The sequence below is a fragment of the Chiloscyllium plagiosum genome, chromosome 6, assembly GCF_004010195.1.
Source record: "Chiloscyllium plagiosum isolate BGI_BamShark_2017 chromosome 6, ASM401019v2, whole genome shotgun sequence".
NCBI lineage: Eukaryota > Metazoa > Chordata > Chondrichthyes > Orectolobiformes > Hemiscylliidae > Chiloscyllium > Chiloscyllium plagiosum.
In genome coordinates this window covers 19,924,093-19,933,593 of record NC_057715.1, presented here as the reverse complement: position 1 = coordinate 19,933,593, position 9,501 = coordinate 19,924,093, and positions in this window count along the sequence as shown.

Below are 9,501 nucleotides of genomic sequence, written 5' to 3'. Positions count from 1 at the left end.
ATGATACGATGTATATGGAGGTTGGTGGGGTGGTAGGTGAGGACTAGTGGGGTTCTGTCCTGGTGGCGATTGGAGGGGCGGGGTTCAAGGGCGGAGGAGCGGGAAGTGGAGGAGATGGGTTGGAGAACATAGTCAACCATGTCTGAGGGGAAATTGCGCTCTTTGAAGAAGGAGGCCATCTGGGATGTTCGGTATTGGAATTGGTCCTCCTGGGAGCAGATGCGATGGAGGCGAAGGAATTGGGAATATGGGATGGTGTTTTTACAGGGGGCGGTGTGGGAGGAGGTGTAATCTAGGTAGCTGTGGGAGTCGGTCGGTTTGTAGTGAATGTCCGTGTTGAGTTGGTCGCCCAAGATAGAAATGGAGAGGTCTGGGGAGGGGAGGGAGGAGTCTGAGGTGGTCCAGGTAAATTTGAGGTCGGGGTGGAAGGTATTAGTAAAGTGGACGAACTGTTCAACCTCCTCGTGGGAGCACGAGGTAGCGCTGATACAGTGATCGATGTAGCGGAGGAAAAGCTGGGGGTTAGTGCCAGTGTAGCTGCGCGACCTCTCCGTTCCCCACCCCCTCTCCGGGCGTATCCCCTCACCTTAACCTCCTTCCACCTATCGCATTCCCAACGCCTCTTCCCCAAGTCCCTCCTCCCTACCTTTTATCTTAGCCTGCTTGGCACACCCTGCTCATTCCTGAAGAAGGGCTTATGCCCAAATCATCGATTCTCCTGCTCCTTGGATGCTGCCTGACCTGCTGCACTTTTCCAGCAACATATTTTTCAGTGCATTATATAAATGCACGTTAATGTTTTCAGTGACTATATTTGCCATCCAATTTTTTCCGTATGTCAGGATAAGTTTTATAATCCAGTATTCATCAATCACCTTACTCAGTTGGTGGAATGGGTTCAATAAGGAATTGGTCACAATGGCTCCTTAATTTTTAAAATTTCATCATAGCAAAATTGTTTATTTGTTTTCCAATCTGTCTTCCTGTTTATCTAAGTTTGCACCAGAATAATAACCTTCATATTCACTGACTACATTAGATTGTGTACACTGATTCTTTAATTTTAAAACTTGCATCCTTATTTCCAAATTCTCGATAGCCTAGTTCACTGTATCTGTAACCTCAGCAATCACCATTCTGAGATATCGTATTATAGGCTATCTTGATTAACTAGGAGAAAGTGACGACTGCAGAATGCTGGAGAACAGAGTCGAGAGCATGGTTCTGGAAAAGGACAGCAAGTCAGGCAGCATCCGAGGAGCAGGAGAATCGATGTTTCGGGTGAGAGCTCTTCATCAGGAATGATGATCACCAGCTCGCTATATTCATAAATATCGGGTTTCCGTTCATTTATTCATAACCCTTTACAAATCCATTATTTACTATAACACAGTTTCACCCACTCATTCATAAAACCATGGTTCTGTGGTATCCAAATTTAAATCATTATTGCATTCAGCATACAGAACAATACCATGTCCACCAAGTCTCCACAAAACATTATAAAATTAATCAGCCCTTACCAACCATCTGCTGGATTAAGTACCTGTTAAATACCTTTTAACTGGGCCACTATCTCTTTAAGAAACTGACAAAACAGCCATGACTTGGAGGTTCCAGTGTTGGACTGGGTGGACGAAATTAAAAATCACACAACACCCAGGTTATCGTCCAACAGGTTTTATTTGGAAACATTAGTTTTCAGAGCACTGAAATAAAGTCAGACCATCCAGCAGGTGGTTGGTGAGGGCTGATTAATCTCATAATATTTTGTGGAGACTTGGTGGACATGGTATTGTTCTGTATGTTGAATGCAGTAATGGTTTAAATTTGGATACTGCAGAACCACGGTTTTATGAATGAATGGGTGAAACCATGTTGTAGTAAATAATGGGTGAGTAAAGGTTTATGAATGAATGAACAGGAAGCCGGTATTAATCAATATAGCGAGCTGGTGAGTGAGTTAATAAAGATAGCCGAGAGCACAATCTGCCCATGAATCTTCTAGATCTCTATGACTTTCACATTCTGGCCTCCACGTTGATAATGGTCCCTCCAGTTGTCAGCCTCTAAAGCTTCAAACTTCCCTACCTGAATGTGCCTCACTGATTCTCTCTCACTTTTGAAGCATTAAAATTAATCTTTTGACCAAGTCTCTTGTTACTGGTCCTCACAAAGTTCTGACAAAGTCTCTCTCATGACACTCTTGTGAATTTTGAATTGGAAATAGTGTTGGAGAAACTCAGTCGGTCTGAGATCATTCATGGAGGGAGAGGCAGACTTAGCGTTTCAACCCTGATCTGACTTCTTCAGACCTGAACATGTTAAATTGAAACATTAAATCTGTTTCATTCTCCACAGATACTGCCAAACCAGCTGAGTTTCTGTCACACTTTTTGTTTTTATTTCAGATTTCCAGCATTTTTTATTCACTCATAGGATGTGGGCATTGCTGGCTGGCCCAACATTTATTGCCCATCCCGAGATGTCTCTGAGAATGTGGTGCTGAGCTGCCTTCTTGAACTGCTGCAGTCCTCCTGCTGTGGATTGACCCCCAATAGTGTTGACATTTAAATTCCCTATTCAGAGTATTTTTTGCACCGTTATCACTCTCTGCACTTTCTCCAAGTATCGTTCAACAGAGAAGTATGAATTCATCAGCCAACGGAGAACAGTACATGATAATCAACAGATTTCCTTGTCATTATTTAACTTGAAGCCATAAGACTTCGTGAGGTCTGGAGTCAATGTTGAGGACTCCCAGGGTAACTCCTACATGTATGTATACCGATATGCCTTCACCTGTGGTGCGTGTGTCCTGCTGGTGGGATGGGACATACCCAGGATGGTGGTGGTGGTGTATGGGACATTGTTTCGAAGGTATGGTTCTGTGAGTATGGCTATGTCAAGCTGTTCCCTCACTCATCTCTGAGACAGCTCTCCCATGTTTGGCACTAGACTCCCAGATGTTTGAAAGGAGGATTTTGCAGGGTTGGCAGGGCTCTTTCTGCCATTGCCTTTTCCAGTGCCTAAGTCGATGTCAGGTGGTCTGTCTGGTTTCATTTCTTTTTTGAGACTTCATAATGATTGATATAACTTAGTGGCTTGCTGGGCCATTTCAGAGCGCAGGTGAGAGTCAACCATATTACAATGCACCTGGAGTCACATGCAGGCCAGACAGTGAGAGGATTGCAGATTTCTATCCCTGAAGGCCATTAGAGAGCCATTTTTTTTTGTCTGACAATGGCCATTAGTAGATTCTTAATTCCAGATTTTTTAAAAAATTGAGTTCAAATTCCACTATCTGCCATGACAGGATTTGAACCTAGCTCGTTAGCTGAGTTTATGGATTAATAGTCATGTGACATATTACTTGACTACTGCATCTGCAGCATTTGGTTTTTACTCATAGGTTTCTTGCAAACTTGTACTTTGCTGAAGAAAAAGAAAAAAAGCCTTGCATTGATTTTCTTTGATCACTGAACCTCTGAGCAACCTTGGCAGTCAACAAAATACTTTTGAAGTGTTGTAATTTTTCAAATGTAGGTTAGTGACAACCAGTTCACACTCAGCAAACTCCCACAAATAACACAGTGATAATAATCAGATTTTTTTTCTCTGTGTGCAATGTTGGTTGAAAGAGAGTATTTAGAAAGATTAGGTTATCTCTGGTATTTCTCCTTGTAAAACTGGAACAAGACCTCAGAGATGGGAGCTTGGCTTAACATCGCTTCTGAAAATGCCAAATCAGAAATACAAAACTTCTGCAGTATTGCATTGTGGTGCGTCAGACTTGATTTTTGTGTTCAAGGAATAGGACTTCATCTTGGAACCTTGGTGATTAAAACACCAATGCATAACCAGCTGAGCCATGGCTAACAACATCTCTCCATATATTAGATTAGATTACATTACAGTGTGGAAACAGGCCCTTCGGCCCAACAAGTCCACACCGACCCGCCGAAGCGAAACCCACCCATACCCCTACATTTACCCCTTACCTAACACTACGGGCAATTTAGCATGGCCAATTCACCTGACCCTGCACATCTTTGGACTGTGGGAGGAAACCGGAGCACCTGGAGGAAACCCACGCAGACACGGGGAGAACGTGCAAACTCCATACAGTCCCTGAGGCGGGAATTGAACCCAGGTCTCAGGCACTGTGAGGCAGGAGTGCTAACCACTGTGCCACCGTGCCGCCCAAAGTGGAAGTGATGGTGTTAGTATCTATCTGGTAGGTATAGCATCCAGGTCCCTGGGTTCCATGCCAATTCTAGCTATCAAATTATCAGGGACAAAGGTGTTGGGACAGATATAATCTAACAGCTACCCAATTCAGTGAGGTGCAAATGAGGACTGCTGATGCTGGAAGTTGGAGTCGAGATTGTGGTGCTGGAAAAGCACAGCAGTCGGGAAGCATCCGAGCAGCAGGAGAATCAATGTTTCAGGCAAAAGCCTGAATCCTGATGAAGAGCTTTTGCCCAAAACGTCGATTTTCCTGCTTCTTAGATGTTACTGACCTTCCGTGCTTTTCTAGCACTACAGCTACCTAATTCACTCTGTCCTGAACCTTTAGATTCCCATAAGTGAAAAGTAATGACTGGCATTTGGGCTCTACATGAGGGTAGGATGTGAGCTGAAGCTTTGCAAAACCTGTAAGACATCTATTTGGCTCAAAGGATCCCTTCATCACCAGTAATGGGAACCAACAGAAAACAAAGATTTGAAATGACAAAATGCTTCTCATGCTGAAGTGCTTCTTACCTACAAGTGGTGGCATGATGGCTCAGTGGTTAGCACTGCAGCCTCACAGCACCAGGGACATGGGCTCGATTCCAGCCTTGGGTAACTGCTTGCACGTACTTCCTATGGCTGTGCGGGTTTCCTCTGAGTGATCCCATTTCCTCCCACAGTCCAAATATGTGAAGATTGGGCATGCTAGGTTACCCATAGCATTCAGGTATGTGCAGGCTAGTTGGATACAGGGATTGGGAGGGATGCTCTTCAGAGGTTTGGTATGGACTTTATGGTCTGAATGGCCTGCTTCCACAATCCAGGGATTCTAAAAGTGCTTTTTGAAGTGTGCTCAATGTCCCAATCTAAAAAGTGTGTTAGCCAATTTGAACCCAGCAATCTCTTACAAGCAGCAATGTGACAATGACCAGAAAGCTTTTTTTTAGAGATGTTGTTTGAGCAATAAATATTTGTCAAGACCACAAGGGAAGCTTCTTCAAAAGACGTCTAGACGACCTTTCACACCCACTTACAGGGCAGATAGGGCTTTAGGTTATTTTCTCTTCAAAAGACAGCACATCCAATAGTGAAACATTCCCTCAGTACCTCAGATTGTAAACCGAGATTTTGTATTCAAGTCACCTGTGAACTTCTCATTCTAAGCATGTCACTCATTGAGCCATTGCTGATATTGGAGAGCTTGATTTTGAATATTTAACAATCTCACTGCCTGATGCAAGCAAATGCTTTATGCATTGAGTAGTTTGGTGAAAGTAGGATTGATCACTTCCTATTATATTCAAGGCTGCGATTGCCCAGTCTTGACTTAATGAGCAGTTCAAAAATCTTTCACAAATAGCATCTATTTGAGAACTGATTTCACAACCCCTGCTCCCCAGTTGAAGCACACAATAATATTGTAGCATCGTCCTTGACATCTCTCCATCAAAATAAATAGATGAAGAATCATGGGCAACATACCTAGAAAAACAAGAACATGGTAAAATTTGAAACACAAAGGAAAACTGTTACATTGTCAATGACTCAAAGATGAAAAGGCAACCTAACATTGTGCTTTAAGGTCTTTATGAAACACATTGTAAAATATGAGAAAATCACTTTCAGCTCTTATGAAGTAGTTGCCTGCTTACTCTGTATCAATTTTGGCAGTGTTTTGTTTTCTCTTTTCAGATGCTGACAGATCTGCTGCATACTTCTGACAATTTCTCTCTCACACTGAATAGTAATTGGAATTGTGGACACTTTATCAGTGCATTTCAGGTTGCAGATTTCCTGGTTGAACACAGAACAGAGAATACAGATTGCTGGTTCAAAACCATTTAAATGTTTTTCTCAACACCCACTAAAGAGATAAACATTTGTCAAATATTTATATAAAGCTTAATGATTTGTAATTGTTTTAATCAGACTGAAACATTGGCAGTCTTTAGGCTGTCATAAATAATATCAGTGCATCATAGATATTAATGTGATAACAGGATCCATTTGTAAATGACTGTGAGAAATAGGTAATTGCATTAGTCAATGTACATGAGAAAGAATTGACATTTATTTGGCACTGTTCAAGCCAGGTTCAACACATCCCAAAGCATCTATCGGACACTGAAGTACTTTAGAAGTATACTCATTATTACTAATATAGGAAACACAGCAGCCAGTGAGCACACTGCAAGCTCCCAAAAACATGGAACAATGGTACCATAATTGAACTTTTAGTGATGTTGGTTAGGATTAATATTGGGGAAGAACTTCTCTATTTATGTGCAAAATTGCACTCTGGACTCTTGTGATAGTAAAGACAGGCTTTTGTTTGACATCTTACTTAAGAGCACAGAACTCTCAGTATTGTACTGACGTAAACCTAGATTTTCATCTCAAATCTTAAAATTGGGTCTTGAAATGGTGTCCTTTAGCGAGGATGATATGCACTAAGCCATCATTGAGCCATAACGTTACAAGGGTGACATAATGATTAGCACTAGCAACTCACAGCACTGGGTACCTGCGTTCTAACTCCAGCCTCGGGCGACTGTGTGGAGTTTGCACATTCTCCCCGTGTCTGTGCGGGTTTCTTCCGGGTGCACTGGATTCTTCCCATAGTTCAAAGTTGTGCAGGTTAGGTGAATTGGCCATGCTAAATTACCCATAGTGTTCAGGATGTATAGGTTAAGTACATTAGTCAGGGTAAATGTAAAATAATAGGGTAAGGGAACAGGTTTGGGTGGGTTACTCTTCAGAGTAACAGAATGTCAGTGTGGACTGGTTAGGCCAAAGAGCCTGTTTCCACATTATAGGAATTCTATAAAAAAAAGTAATATATAACTCTGTTGTCATTCCTTACCTTAAATCGTTGCTGACTATCCCATAAATAAGACAAGCTCATAAAGATTATGATAGTGAACAGATTATTTAAGTCAGGAGTTTGCTATGCACAAATTAGCTACCATAATTTTTGAATTATAACTGTAATTGCACTTCAGTGTGTATAGTGGTTTTGAGAACATCCTAAAAGACTGCCAGGCATCAGAGAAATATAAACCTTTCAAGTGCTTCTTTCCTGAAACATTAAACTTTTAAAAAAGTTGATAAAAGGTAATCATCTCAGTGAGTTTTTAGAAGACTTGTAGCTCAGGTTGAGGTTCTTTATGTAAGTTTGCTCGCTGAGCTGGAAAGTTCGTTTTCAGAAGTTTTGTCACCATACACAATAACATTATCAGTGGGCCTCCAGTGAAGCACTGGTAGTATGGCCTGCTTTTTATTTATGTGTTTAGGTTTTCTTGGGTTGGTGATGTCATTTCCTGTTCTTTTTCTCAGGGGGTGGTAAATGGGATCCAAGCCACCTATAAGTGAGGTGAGAGCAAAATACTGCAGATTCTGGAGATCTGAAATGAAACAAAAAGTGATGAAATATTCAATGGATCTGTCATCATCTGTGGAGTGAAAAATATGGTTAATTTAGGATAATGACCCTGTTTCAGAAATGCTTTGATGAATGATTATTCACCTGAAGTATTAATCCCATTTCTCTCTCCACACATGCTTTCAGACTTGCTGAGTATTGACAATATTTTCTGTTCTTATCATGTATTAATGAGAACAATGATATATGCCGTGTTGTGTCACAGCTAGACAGTCAATGACTTGTAAGTAATTTTCTGATAGTTTATTGAGTATGTTCAGAAGCAGTTGTTTAGATATGATACATTTTGGGATAATGTACTGATACCAGAGGGCAAACAAACTATTGGAGTGGAATATGTTGGTCTTGTTAAAGTGGTGGTAGCAACATCCTGCTCTCTACCTGTGATGGTAAGGAATTTATCCCTTAGCCCTCTTCCTCTCCTTCTGGTCTGTTTTCCAGGTAAGAACTGGCCGATGAAGACTGCTTTCTGAGAAAATTTCCCTCTGCCCTGAGTCTATTCTATTCTTGGTCCCTGCATGGATCCTCCACCATGAATTTGACCAAGCCCCAGCATGTTTATTCCAGTGCAGAATCTAGCCCCTGAACTCTCTTGGCCCCTTTGTGGTTTTTCCAGTGTGGATTTGGCTTCTCTAACTTTTTTTGCTCTTGCATTGTTATTCCAATGTGGAATTGGCCTGAACCCTGTGGGCTCCCCCCAGTGTTTCCTATCCTGAGGACTCCGCTCTGAGCCTGCCATTATTGTTATATCATGTACCTAGGGGCAGGTTATTTTAGGTCTAGTTCCTCTTCTTCAGAACTCAATTGAATTGTCTGAAGGAACCGTTTAGGCCAATAGCAATGAGACAGACAGTCATGATGACAGATAATTGTTGTCCCCTTGCCTGCCGTCATCTGAGGATTAGCTTACCATCTTTATAAGCTTATTTTTAAAAAGCAGCACACTGATATTCGGGTGCTGACTGAATTGTTGACTCTAGTCTTGGACATCATGAGCTCTGTGTTTTCCATAATTCCACCCTCTGTGTTCATGCTCCAGAATAATGGAAAGTGCTGCTGTATTAGTTTTTTAAATGAATTCTCATGCTGCACAGTAAATGTGAAGAAAATCCAGTTTTTGAGGAACCCCAATATTCAACAGTTGAAGGAACGAGCATTGTTTGAAGGTGACTTTGAAGAGGGGGAGTTTCATTGCACAAGGAAGGGAGTGAGTGGATATTATAGGTGGGGACAGGAGGGATGGGTTTACATGAAAGCTAAGTGTGTATGAGGAATGATGTGCTGAAGTAGGCTTGCGGAGGCAGGCTGAGAAGGTTGAGGCAATATGCACAACAGGATCTCGGTAACTATACCTTTGCCCTCCCCTTTCTAGTCTTGGTTAGGTTATTGAAAATCTTCCTAAACATTGCTGCTGTTTACTTCTTGTATCACCTCCAACCACGCGTTTTTAGTATTCCCAGCTGAAATCTTTCTCCCTTTACTAAGTAACAATATATCCTCCTGCGCCCTCACAGCCCCCAACAGCAGATCTGGAGATGCTTCACTCAAATGAGGCATAGTCTATGACCGTCTGGAGTCCAAGCTGATGCTTTACTCCTCTTTGTTTCTCAACTCTAAACTTTTTCAGACCACAAGTCTGAAAAATCGCTTTAAATGTTGGAGTCAAATCGTGTTAGGGTGGCACTAATTGGTCAGCACTGTCCTGCCTTAGTTGGGTTAAAAACAAACAAACAGATAAACGGCACTGACTTCTAGATTCCACATACTGCCTGGGCCATGGAACTCACAGATTCATATTTAGACTATGTGATTGTTTCTCTTTT